The sequence below is a fragment of the Mobula hypostoma genome, chromosome 6 (genome assembly GCF_963921235.1).
Source record: "Mobula hypostoma chromosome 6, sMobHyp1.1, whole genome shotgun sequence".
Taxonomy (NCBI): Eukaryota; Metazoa; Chordata; class Chondrichthyes; order Myliobatiformes; family Myliobatidae; genus Mobula; species Mobula hypostoma.
This window is the reverse complement of record NC_086102.1, coordinates 32072407-32085121: the sequence shown is the minus strand read 5'-3', so window position 1 is coordinate 32085121 and position 12715 is coordinate 32072407. Positions and strand designations below refer to the sequence as shown.

The window sequence follows — 12715 nt, the reverse complement described above, 5'->3', positions numbered from 1 at the left end:
TGTGTGTGTGACAATTTCTAGCCTTAGATATGTTGGCAGTATATGGCTTATCACATTCTAGCAGTTCTGTTCCAGTGTATTGTTCTACTTTAAAAAGTTGTTTGTTTGCAGGAAAATTTAAGAAAGGCAATTTTTTGGTAATCTGTTCAAAATCTAAGTTGATCTTTCTGCTTCGTAATGGAAATATTTATAACATTGTCTACAAAGTATTCATTTTTCTCAAACATACTAGTATATGTTTTGTCTACATTTTAATCCAGTGAATGTGTTTCAATTTAAAGTGACTTTATTGCATTAGAGAGGTATGTTGAGTTTGTGTATGCAAAAGTGTGTAGTGACATAAGCAAATGTGATATTGAAAAGATTTTGTATAAACTATCTAAGGAATATTTCAACACGGACTCATGAAAACCTTGTCCTGCTCATACTGGGACCTGCGTGTGTTACAATTATAATGGTTGTCTTCTGTATACCCTTCGTAGCTTATGGCGAGTTTGCAAGATGTTCTATTTAAAAGATTAGATATTGTGTACAGAATCAAATAACTCACCCAAGAACCTCTAACTAGAGATACAAGGCTCAATTTCTCCCCACTGTGTTTGGTCGATATAAATAATAGAAATATAAAGGGAAATTCCATTAAAATATATACCACCTATATTTAAAATTACTTGACAGGGAAACTAAGGTTGATCTTTTGTCTTGTTCTCCAATGAAGAACTGGAGAAGGGGGAAGTAGTCGATATTTATGAATTAACAAGTGCTTGCCGATGACCAAAACATTTATATTCTGTGTAGAACTTCACCAGCCCCTATGTTGTTTACTGAACATTGGAAGAGTAAACTTTTTCTGCAAAATTTACCTTGACTTGACAATCCCTGTCATATATATTAGCTGAGGATGTGGAAAGGCTCAAAATGCTACGGGTGTGGGATTCATTCCATTCCCTCCTACCTGCACCTGGGAAATTTGAAATTGAGGACTCGAGAGCCTTTCACTGACTCCCCATTCATTCTGCTCTCTAGTTCTAATGAAGATAAACAGCCGGACGGAGGAATTTCCCAGTTTTATCACTGGAGAATGCTCAGTGCTCAACTCACAGATATAAAGGATTCCAAGTTTTGGGTTGTTAAACAGCTGGTGAATATTCATCACTACTGTTACAGCTCGTAAGCAGCACCCTGGATTGAGCAGTAAAATTCTTGGCGGTGGGAAAAGAAGTTGAAGGATGGATGGAAATTGCTTTGTCTGCAGGCCAACTGAGCTTCACACACCAAATGCTGGAGGAACTCAGCAGGCCAGGCAACATCAATGGAAGAGAGCAAGCAGTCAACATTTTGGGCCAAGACCCTTCATCAGGACTGTACAACCGAGCTTGCCTGTACAAATAGTAGATTGTCCTAAGTTTCAAGGTCAAGATTGAATAGCTATATTAGAAACGTCCTTTCTCACTAGATTAACATTCCAGTTGGAATCCCAGTCCTACTGTGGAACCCACTGTACATTTCCATTTAAGGCTAACTTTGCAAAATACCTTTGGCATGCCCATGTAATATGTAAGAGCCATTGTTGCCAAAGTATAATGGAAAATAGAAAATCTACCTAGTACTTTTTCTCTGTATCACAAGTTTCATTAGGAAATAACTAAAATAATTAGATTTACATCTAGATCAATGTTGCAATGCGATTTTTACGGAAGTGTGATTATTTACTTAACAGATGCTGTAAAATGGAGCAACAGATCATGAAAAATCTGAATTCGTCAAAGAAGCATGTTTAACAAGTTAAATCTGTTCAAACTGTCTGATTTTTGTGTTTTTTTCCTAATCTGGGAGAGAAGGAGTGATACTGGAGAATGTCATGACTCAATTGACAGCTGCAGATTCCAATGTGTGCTGATGTAGAGGCCTGGGAATTGTTCAGTGCCCCAGAAGGAAAACTAAAACCACATTGCTTCAAGAGCCTGGGCCATTTTGTGCAAGCTACGCAATGAGACAGCAAAATCTAGATCCCCTGTGAGGTCCAGGTGTCTTGTATGACAGAGTCAGCCTTGTGTACTATGTGTGGAGACAGAATTCCCCCCCAGCAGCTTCGGTGCTATGCGCTTGCACCTTTCATAAGGTTGAATACTCAAAAGGTGTCTACCATTTGATATTACTGCACAAGCCTGGTTGTCTCCATGTATATTCCCCACATATTTGCATCATGGAATTTCTGGAAGTGTGCTATGTCTGCATAAAGAATCAAATCATATTTAATGATTGGGATACAGATAAAATTATTTGAATCAGTATCAAGTTTAATATCACTGGCATATGTTGTGAAATTTGTTGTTTTGTGCCATCAGTACAATGCAACACATAATAAAACACTATAAGTTACAATAAGAAATATATATACAAAGTTTAGTTAAATAAGTAGTTTTAAAAAGATGGCAAAAAAATAGTGAGGTAGCTTTCATGGTTCATTGTCATTCTGAAATCTGATGGTGGCAGGGAAGAAGCTGTTCGTGAAGCATTGAGTTCATGTTTTCAGGCTCTTGTACCTCTCCCTGATGGTAGAAATGAGAAGAGGACATGTCCTGGGTGATGGGGGTCCTTAATGATGGATGTCACTGTTTTAAGACATCACCATTTGAAGGTGTCCTTGATACTGGGGGAAGCTAGTGCCCATGATGGAGCTCAGTGAGTTTCCAACTTTCTGCACCTTTTTCTGTTTCTATGCAGTGGGCCCTCTATATCAGATGGTTCTGCAACCAGTTAGAATGGTCTTCACAGTACATCTGAGAAAATTTGAATGAGACTTTGGTGACATACCGAGTCTTCTCAAACCCCTCATGAAATATAGCTGTTGTCGTGCCTTCTTTGTAATTGCATCAATATGTTGGACTTAGGTTAGATCTTCAGAGATCTTGACAGCCAGGAACTTGAATCTGCTCGCCCTTTCCACTGCTGCTTCCTTAATAAGGATTGTCCTGTGTTCTCCTGACTTCAGTTCCCTGAATTCCACAATCAATTCCTTGGTTTTACTGGCATTGAGTGCAAGGTTGTTGTTGCAACGCCACTCAACCAGCTGATCTAGCTCACTCCTGTATGTCTCCTTGTCACCAACTGAAATCCTGCCAACAATATTTATGTCAATGGAAACTTACAGGTGGTGTTTGTGCTGTGCCAAGCAAAGCATGGCCATGGGTGTAGAGAGAGTAGAGATGTGGGCTAAGCACACGTCCTTGAGATGCACCAGTATTGATGGTCAGTGAGGAGGAGATTTATTTCCGATCTGCACTGACTTTGGTCTCCTGATGAGGAAGTCAAGGATCCAGTTTCAGAGGGAAGATTGCCCAGTCCACTGACTCAAAGCAGTCCTGTAAGTGCACTACTCTCTCCCTTAACCACACCTTCTTGGTTCTCACCACTGGTCTCAGCCTATATGCCAGGAGTAAACGTACGGACTTTCCAAAATATAGGCATGGGATAACTTGGTAAACATTTTTCTTGATGGTGGTATAACAGTGGTCAAGTGTGTTGGCTCCTCTGGTTCCACAGGTGCTAAATTGGTAGTAGTTGTTCAGGAATTACTTCAAGCTGCCCTGGTTGAAATCCCCCGCAGTGATCAGGAAGGCATCACGGTGTGCAGGTTTGTGCCTTGCTATTACGGAGTTTAGCTCCTCCAGTGCCTGCCTGACACTGGTCTGAGGTGGAATGTACACTGCTACCAGGATGATGGTGATAAACTCTGTGAGCAGACAAAAAGTATGACACTTGGCTGTGAGGTGTTCCAGGTCAGGTGAGCAGGACTGGGGCAGAACCAGCATATCTGTGCATCATGATGTTAATTATAAAGCATACTCCACCTCACCTGCATTTAAAAGACTACGTTTTCTTGCCTTTGCAGAGAATGGCGAAACCATCAGGCTGCAGCGCTGCATCTGAAATAACAGGGGGTGAGCCATGTTACCATGAAGCAAGGTACACAGCAGTCCCTAATATCCCTCTGACCCTGCAACCTCACTCTGAGGTCTTCAATTTTATTTTCAGAAGTATGTAATACTTTGCTTTAAGACAATGCTTTATTTCATTTGTACAGATAGGCTGTTGAGTATTTTAGTTTCTGTAAATTTTCTCAGAATGCAACGTGTTCCTTTAATTAATATTATAAAATCAAGTAATTCAGCTGATAGTGTTAGGCTCGTATTCTCCAGCAGGATGTGTCTTTTTAGCATTTTTGCCAATCAGCTGCCCCAGAATATTCTAAAGGGTTCAGGGGGTAGCCTTTTTCTGGGGACAGTGTGGGAATTTTGGGGTAAGAAGGAGAAAAAAGGAAAATGGAAATGGACATAGCAGAAGAATCTGAACTCATTTGGAAGGACAGACACTGTTGTTGGAAAATCCTCATGCAGACAATAGTCTCACGGAGAATGTACAGATAACTTATCATTGGCTAGTTATCACAAGACCTTGGAGAAAGTTCGATACTTTGTCCTTGAATGTTGCATGGATATTTACTTATGCTTCGCTTGGACTGTGTTTTCAGGAAGAATTGTTTGATATCATGAGTAAATGAAGAGAAGCAAACTGGATTGATTACACAACAATGAGCTCCAATGATTATGTGAGCACTGTAGGCTAATAAATATGTAATGGGTCCTTTTTCCTAATTTCATTTGCTATAGTTTAAAATATTTTGTCAATACAATTTTAATCTAAGTTTATACTGGTTTAAGCTAAATAATTGCTCCTGGCATGGGTGTGTCAGTGTGCATACAAGTGACAGCCTTATTTTCACTTAAGACCATAAGACAAAGGACCAGAAGTCGGCCATTTGGCCCATCCAGTCTGCTCCGCCATTTTATCATGAGCTGATCCATTCTCCCATTTAGTCCCACTCCCCCGCCTTCTCACCATAACCTTTGATGCCTTGGCTACTCAGATACCTATCAATCTCTGCCTTAAATACACCCAATGACTTGGCCTCCACTGCCACCCGTGGTAACAAATTCCATAGATTCACCACCCTCTGGCTAAAAAAATTTCTTCACATTTCTGTTCTGAATGGGCGTCCTTGAATCCTTAAGTCATGCCCTCTTGTACTAGACTCCCCCATCATAGGAAACAACTTTGCCACATCCACTCTGTCCATGCCTTTCAACATTCGAAATGTTTCTGTGAGGTCTCCCCTCATTCTTCTAAACTCCAAGGAATACAGTCCAAGAGTGGACAAACGTTCCTCATATGTTAACCCTCTCATTCCCGGAATAATTCCAGCGAATCTTCTCTGTACCCTCTCCAATGTCAGCACATCCTTTCTTAAATAAGGAGACCAAAACTGCCCACAGTACTCCAAGTGAGGTCTCATCAGTGCCTTATAGAGCCTCAACATCACATCCCTGCTCCTATACTCTATTCCTCTAGAAATGAATGCAAACATTGCATTCTCCTTCTTCACCACCGACACAACCTGGAGGTTAACCTTAAGGGTATCCTGTACGAGGACTCCGAAGTCCCGTTGCATCTCAGAACTTTGAATTCTTTCCCCTTTTAAATAATAATCTGCCTGTTTATTTCTTCTGCCAAAGTGCATAACCATACACTTTCCAACATTGTATTTCATTTGCCACTTCTTTGCCCATTCTTCCAATCTATCCAAGTCTCTCTGCAGACTCTCTGTTTCCTCAGCACTACGGGCCCCTCCACCTATCTTCGTATCATCAGCAAACTTAGCCACAAAGCCATCTATTCCATAACCCAAATTGTTGATGTACGACGTAAAAAGAAGCTGCCCCAACACGGACCCCTGTGGAACACTACTGGTAACCGGCAGCCAACCAGAATAGGATCCCTTTATTCCCACTCTCTGTTTCCTGCCAATCAGCCAATGCTGTATCCATATATAAAACTTTCCTGTAATTCCATGGGCTCTTATCTTGTTAAGTAGCTTCATGTGTGGCACCTTGTCAAAGGCCTTCTGAAAATCCAAATATACAATATCCACTGCATCTCCCTTGTCAAGCTTACTTGTAATTTCCTCAAAAAATTGTAATAGGTTTGTCAGGCAGGATTTTCCTTTAAGGAATCCATGCTGAGTTCTGCCTATCTTGTCATATGCCTCCAGGTACTCTGTGACCTTATCCTTGACAATTGACTCCAACAACTTCCCAACCACCGATGTCAAGCTAACAGGTCTATAATTTCCTTTTTGCTTCCTTGCCCCCTTCTTAAGTAGCGGAGTGACATTTACAATCTTCCAGTCCTCTGGAACCATGCCAGAATCTATCGACTTTTGAAAGATCATCACTAATGCCTCCACAATCTCCACAGCTACTTTCTTCAGAACACGAGAGTGCATTCCATCTGGTCCGGGAGATTTATCTACCTTTAGACTATTCAGCTTCCTGAGTACATTCTCTGTTGTAATTGTGACTGCACACACTTCACTTCCCTGCCACCCTTGAGTGTCCGGTATACTGCTGATGTCTTCCTCAGTGAAGACTGATGCAAAATACTCGTTCAGTTCCTCCGCCATCTCCTTTAAAGGAGCATTCAAACTCATATGTTTGCATTTACCCAAATCATACCTACCCTATACATGTTTATTTATCGGAAATGTCCTTTTCATCTTTATTCCCTATGCATTGTGGAGTTATGTTACATTTAGTTTGCATTCACAGTACTAGTATGAGCCTGTGGTGAGAGGGTTACATGTACATTTGCCAGCAGGATAATTGGGAGTAGGGGCCTAAGCCCTCTACGGTTCAATCGTACCTGCAGACTGACTCATCTTCCATTCCTCCTTTATTTTAAAGGGAAATGCACTTACAACCCAAACCCGCATTCTAGGATCTACTGACTTTTGAGTGTCAATAGTTTTTTAAGTGTCTTAAAGTGAAGTGCCCACGGCTATGTCTGTGTATTTCAGCTGCAGCAGTTCCAAACAGGAATATTTGATGATTCCTACTGGAGCTTCGTGCAAAGAGTTGCCACTTATCAGCGCCATCTTCCTAATGCTTACTTCGAAATAATACTATTGTACACTACAACATTTTTGGGGCTGGGTTGTTCTTCAGATTTGTCATTGAGTTTTCAACATTGTAAGGAGGGCTACGTTTTGGTGGGAGTATGATGAAAAGTTGTACAAGTGTAAATCAGGCCCAATTGAGTTATGAGCAGAAGAGGGCTGGAAGTATTTAAAGAGAAGGCAAAGAGTTGGATATAATAGAGCTGGAAGTAGAGAAGAGGCAGGTACCTGACAATGACTCAGAACAAGAAAGTGTGTGTTCGAGGAGTTCTTGGCAACAGTGAAGAAATTAGGCAGCTTGGCTAAACTCTCAGCTGTAATGCTCAAATGCTGAAATGCTGAATCTCCCTGGTGTGATATTTGATTCCACCTTTAAGTTTGACAAGCAAGTTAATGCAGTAGTAAAAGCCAGTTTTTTCCAGCTTCAAACTATTGCCAAAATCAAACAGTTTCTCTCTTTCAAAGATCTCAAGAAAGTCATCCACGCCCTTATATCCTCCCGCTTGGACGACTCCAACTCCCTGTATACTGGGATTAGTCAGTCGTCCCTGTCCCGTTGGCAACTGGTCCAGTATGCCGCAGGCAGGCTCCTGACAGGTGGCCGGAAGAGGGACCATATTACTTCTACCCTGGCCTCCCTCCACTGGCTGCCAGTACGGTTCAGAATTGATTTTAAGGTTCTCCTGTTTGTTTATAAAGCCCTAAATGGGCTAGCCCACTGTTATATCACAGACCTTCTAACCCCTTATTCTACTTCCAGGTCCCTCGGGTCAGCTGACTTGGAGCTCCTGGCTGTCCCGCGATCTAAACTTAAGCTCAGGGGTGACCGCACTTTTGCTATTGTAGCCCCTAGACTGTGGAACAGCATTCCCCTCCCTATCGATCTGCCCCCTCCATCGACTCTTTTAAATCCAGGCTCAAAACTTACTTTTATTCACTAGCGTTTGAATCCCCCTGATATGGCTGATTTTTGGCTCGTGCCCAGGCCCTTGTGTTGTTTCTTTTGTGCATATAAGCTGTTTGCTTTGTTGGTTATGTCTGTGTTTCTTGTATTTTGCTCTGATCTGTACAGCACTTTGGTCAATATGGGTTGTTTTACAATATGCTATATAAATAAATTTGACTTGACTTGACTCCTTAGACTGTTTCAAACCAAGGTGGAGATTTCTTCTGTATGTAATGAACATTTTCTTCTTTTGAATACCTATGATTATGGTTGAAACATTTCAGTATCTCTGAATGAAATGTGACCTGCATGGCTTTCTCTTTGTCTTCCATAACCATCAAATGTGATTGTCATTTGATTTTTTTTGGTGGATAAGACTGACATGTTTAAATCAAAAACTGCAAATAGCCGCTCTTTGTAAACACTCTTCCTTGCTTGTAGACATTATTTTACAGTTGAGTTGAGTAGTAGGGACATTTACTGATGTCTCTAATATTTTTTTCACTAAATATTCCAGACTTTGTTATCCAGCATTGAAAATGTTATTCAAATTTCTTTTGTTTTTCATTGTTTTAAACCCATACAAATCTTTAGCTTTCTTATTTATGACACTTGTTGGCATTACTTATAGATTGCTAGCTCTGCCTTCTGCAGTTCTACAAATAGTAACTCTCATCATGAGTTTTTTGTTTTCATTGTCATTTTGATCACTGTCATATAGTTAGGTTGTTTGGTGTTTGTCTGCTGAATGAGCCTCAGTTCTTACTCCTGGAGCTGATGAAGGGGAAAAAAAACTTGCTCAGTTATCTCAGAGGAGCTGGAGGATCTCAGGTACGTGTGCAGCAAATAAACTAGCATTGATGCTGGATGACTCTAGTCATCCTATCTTATCATTGAAATAAGGTAGCAGCAAAAATAGCAATGCATTTTTGACAATGTAACCATTTAAAAAAAAATCTTAATTATCCTTTTATCAGATTGGCCGTTATCAATCATTGCTTCTTGATGCATATTTACTGTTATTTTTTTCTAATTCAAAGTAAAATTTATTATCAGAATACAAACAACCCTGAGAATCTTTTTCTGCAGGCATACTTAGCAAATCTATAGAAAGGTAACTGTAAACAGGATCTGTAAACTGTAAACATCAGGAACTGTCAGTTGCGTAGAGCTGGCAATGTGTAGAGTTATGTTAACGCTGAGGGGCTCCGATGACAAGCTAATAAATCAAGCAGGAGTCACAAGAAGATTGGGCTGAAAGTAGGCCACCAACTCTGCCATAGACCGGGGAGTGAGTTCCCTACACCTGAGAGACATCATTGCCAACCCATGCCTGGGGCAGCAAGGCCTCGGCTCAGTACACTTCCAACGATGGTGGAGTTCAAGCACAAGGGTCAGGCGTGACACGGCCTAGGCAGCGGTACGGAACTGTGAGGACAAAAGGAGGGTACCGAAGGCAGTGGAGTTGGGGTCACAGGGCACCTGGATGAAATGGGATCTTCCCAAGTGCAAGATCACTTAGGCAGAGCTGTGGAGACTGGAGCCCTTCTGCTTTTCTTTCCTCCCGTGTACGACACTCTCCCTACACCAGCACAGCTGCACACATGGGGTCTGAGAGAGGATTCTAACTGCAAGCTGTATGATCAGTGGGGTTCACTGACACACATACTGTCAGGATGCAAAACAGCTTTAACATGAACACAGTATAGGTGGTGACACAACAAGGTCCTGCTGTCCCTTGCTGACACACTGGAGCAGGAGAGGTGTAAAAAAAGACCAGCTGGCAAAGAGGCAAACAGGGCAGTCATTTTCATCAAGGAGAGGGCCATGCCAGTCATGTCAAAGAGGCCTAAATCCAATGTGCTGCAAACTGCCAAGTCATGGGACATGAGGGTCAATGCAGGGAGGAAGTTGCAGTTTTCAGAGGTGGTGCAAACCACACTTCAACCAGAACACATACTGTGGTCCACCAAAGACAAGAAGATCATCCTGGTGGAGCTCACAGTACCATAGGGGGAAGGATGTGAGGAGGCTCACGAGAGGAAGGCCCTGAAGTACCAGTCATTAGTCCAGGAGTGCAGGGACAAAGGATGGCAGATGTGGTTATTCTCAGTGGAGATCAGCTGTAGAGAGTTCCTGGCAGGGTCAGCATGGAGGTTGCTATCTGTGCTGGGCCTTGATGGAAAGAACAAGAACCAAGCAGCTCGCAGGATGGGGGAGGAAGCAGGAAGAGCCTTTAGCTGGATGTAGAGCAGGCGAGAGGAGTTGAGGCGGAAGTCAGGAGCAGGTGAGCAGTGACCTAGCCACCACTGGTGACCCACCAACTGGAGAGTGCAATGGTTAAGGGTCGAAATACGCCATGAAGGTTGGGCACCACCTGACAACATCTGCTCCTGGACAAAGGCTATGGTTACCTCATCAGGTAACTGTAGAGAGCATCCCGGTGTATGATGCAAATGCAGATAATAAATAACAAGCATGAAATAACAAGATAAAAGAGTCCTTAAATGAGTGTAGTTATTCCCTTTTGTTCAAGAGTCTGATGGCTGAGGGGTAGTAACTGCTTTTGAACCTGGTAGTGTGAATCCTGAGGCATTTGTACCTTTACCTGATGGCAGCAATGAGAAAGGAGCATGGTCTGGGTGGTGAGGATCTTTGAGGATGGATGCTGCTTTCTTATAGCAACGTTTTGTGCAGATGTGCTCAATGGTTGACAGGATGACACTAGGGAGTTTGCAAAACTTTTTCCTTTTCTTAAACAAATGGAATAATTAATAATTCCTACATCCTCCCCCTCCACATTTTTCCCTGGAAGCCACCTTCAGTTTGTCATATCTAATCTTACCCTTCTCAATTTTCTTTCTCTCCTTTTGTTGTGCTCCTTGGAAAATGAGAAGTGGCTTCACTCTTGGACCAGATGTGCTTGAGAATGCTTCATGAGGAATTTTCATCCTTTTTAATTTGACTTTGGAAACTATTCAACTAACTTTGATCTCTCACCCCCAAAACAAGAGTAATTAACTCTGATGATCACACACAATTTTAATAGCTAGAGGTTCCCATTAACATTTTTTATTGAAGCTAAATAGTAATGTCTCAAGATAGAAAACTTAAACATTGATTGCTTATGAAAAATGCATAACATTTCAAGTATAATTTACATCTAAGGTTTCAACTTCTGTATATTGAGTTCTGCCTTTCATAACCAGGCCATCGACATCTCCCTACTGAGGGCAATATGAATTAACTTCAGATATATTTTTTCATTCAGCTATTTGTCTGAATGATTTGTTTTCTCACGGGTATTTGGACCAGATGTAATCAGATATTTGTTTAGATTTGTATAAGAAATGAATTTTACTTGCTGTTGTGCTCCTTTGCACCTTGCATTAGCACATGTACTTGACTTTTAACTGGTTTGTCAATTCAGGGGCAATTGAAGTGGATATAAATACTGGCCTTACTGGTAACATCCTTGTCCAAGGTCTAAAACCAAAAGAAATTTCCAGTCATTGGTGTTTCTCAACAATGTTTTATTGGTAGCTGTCAATCTCAATTTTCTTTACCAGCCATGCCATCCATTACTTTGTGTAATTGATCTCGTAGGTATATGTCTAGATGTTGCAAAAGGCTGTGCCTACCTTGAAAGAATGCACTTTGTCCACAGGAAATGCAACATTTACGTTACAAGTTTAACTTGTGTGCTTTGCAGAGCTAGCTTGTACAGATTTGACAGACAATTTTGTAAGATGATATGCGTGAGTTTGAAACAGACTAAAAATTTGCAATGACAGCCTGCCATTGGAGAAATCAAATTTTCCTTTTAAAAACGAACTTGGTAATTATGCACTCTAAATTGTGGAAAAATAACAGATCAGAATGCACTCTTAAGATAAAAGCTTTTTTTAAAGCAAAATTTCAAAATGCATGTATGTTTATTTTCTGACCTCTATGTAGTACAAGCGTACAGCTGCATTACAATACTCAGAGTGAGGATTTGTTATGGAACTTACGCTCCTATATTATATTGTAGTTGTGGTGTATTTGCTCAAAATCACTGAAAAATTGACCTGGAAAAGTAGTGGATGGATGATAGGATGTTGAGCTTGGTGGTGAAGTGGTGACGGATTTCAATCCAGAAAAGTGGGAAGTGAAACGCTTTGGAAGTTCAAACTTGAAGGCAGAATACAGGGTTAATGGCAGGATTTCTTAGCAGCGTGGAGAAAAAGAGGGATCCTGTGCTCAATGTTCATCGATCTCTCAAAGTTGCCGCGCAAGTTCAAAGGGTGGTCATCATAGCTTGTCACACCAGAGAGCCAGCCACTCTAGTTTTGTTTGGTTGATGTTGAGCAGGTCACTGTCAGCTAAATCAGGTGAGAGTGGGCAGTTGCACAGAACGTGTTCAATGTTCTGCACCCTTTCGCCACACTCACAGGATTCGCTGGTCTTTAACCCCACTTCACCGTATTGTCTCCCATCCTACAAACTCCCGCTCTCGCTCTGTCGAGAGTGCACCACTTCCGCCTGTCAAGCAGTGCCCCATCTGGCAACATTTCTGTGGGGTCTTGCACTGTATTGTTTGGTGGGGTTCTGGCTTCTGTTTGTTGCCAGAGGTCAATCCTGTATGTTCTGGGGGATGTTCTGTGCATTAGATCCTCCACTGTAGCAAAGCTTTTCCTCGATTTTAGGCAGTTGGAAACTGGCACATGATGATGTGGGTGCCGTGGATCCGACTTCTGTTCACCTTTTTCAAT

General features: G+C 41.6%; 1 long non-coding RNA gene across 1 annotated transcript in view; it reads left to right on the top strand.

The window, feature by feature from the left end:
- LOC134347496 (uncharacterized) overlaps window positions 1-12715 on the top strand; it is a 96585-nt gene that overhangs the window by 15910 nt on the left and 67960 nt on the right. The window contains exon 2 of the long non-coding RNA XR_010018173.1: window positions 3896-3969. This is a non-coding gene — a long non-coding RNA (uncharacterized LOC134347496). The remainder of the gene's footprint in view (window positions 1-3895; window positions 3970-12715) is intronic.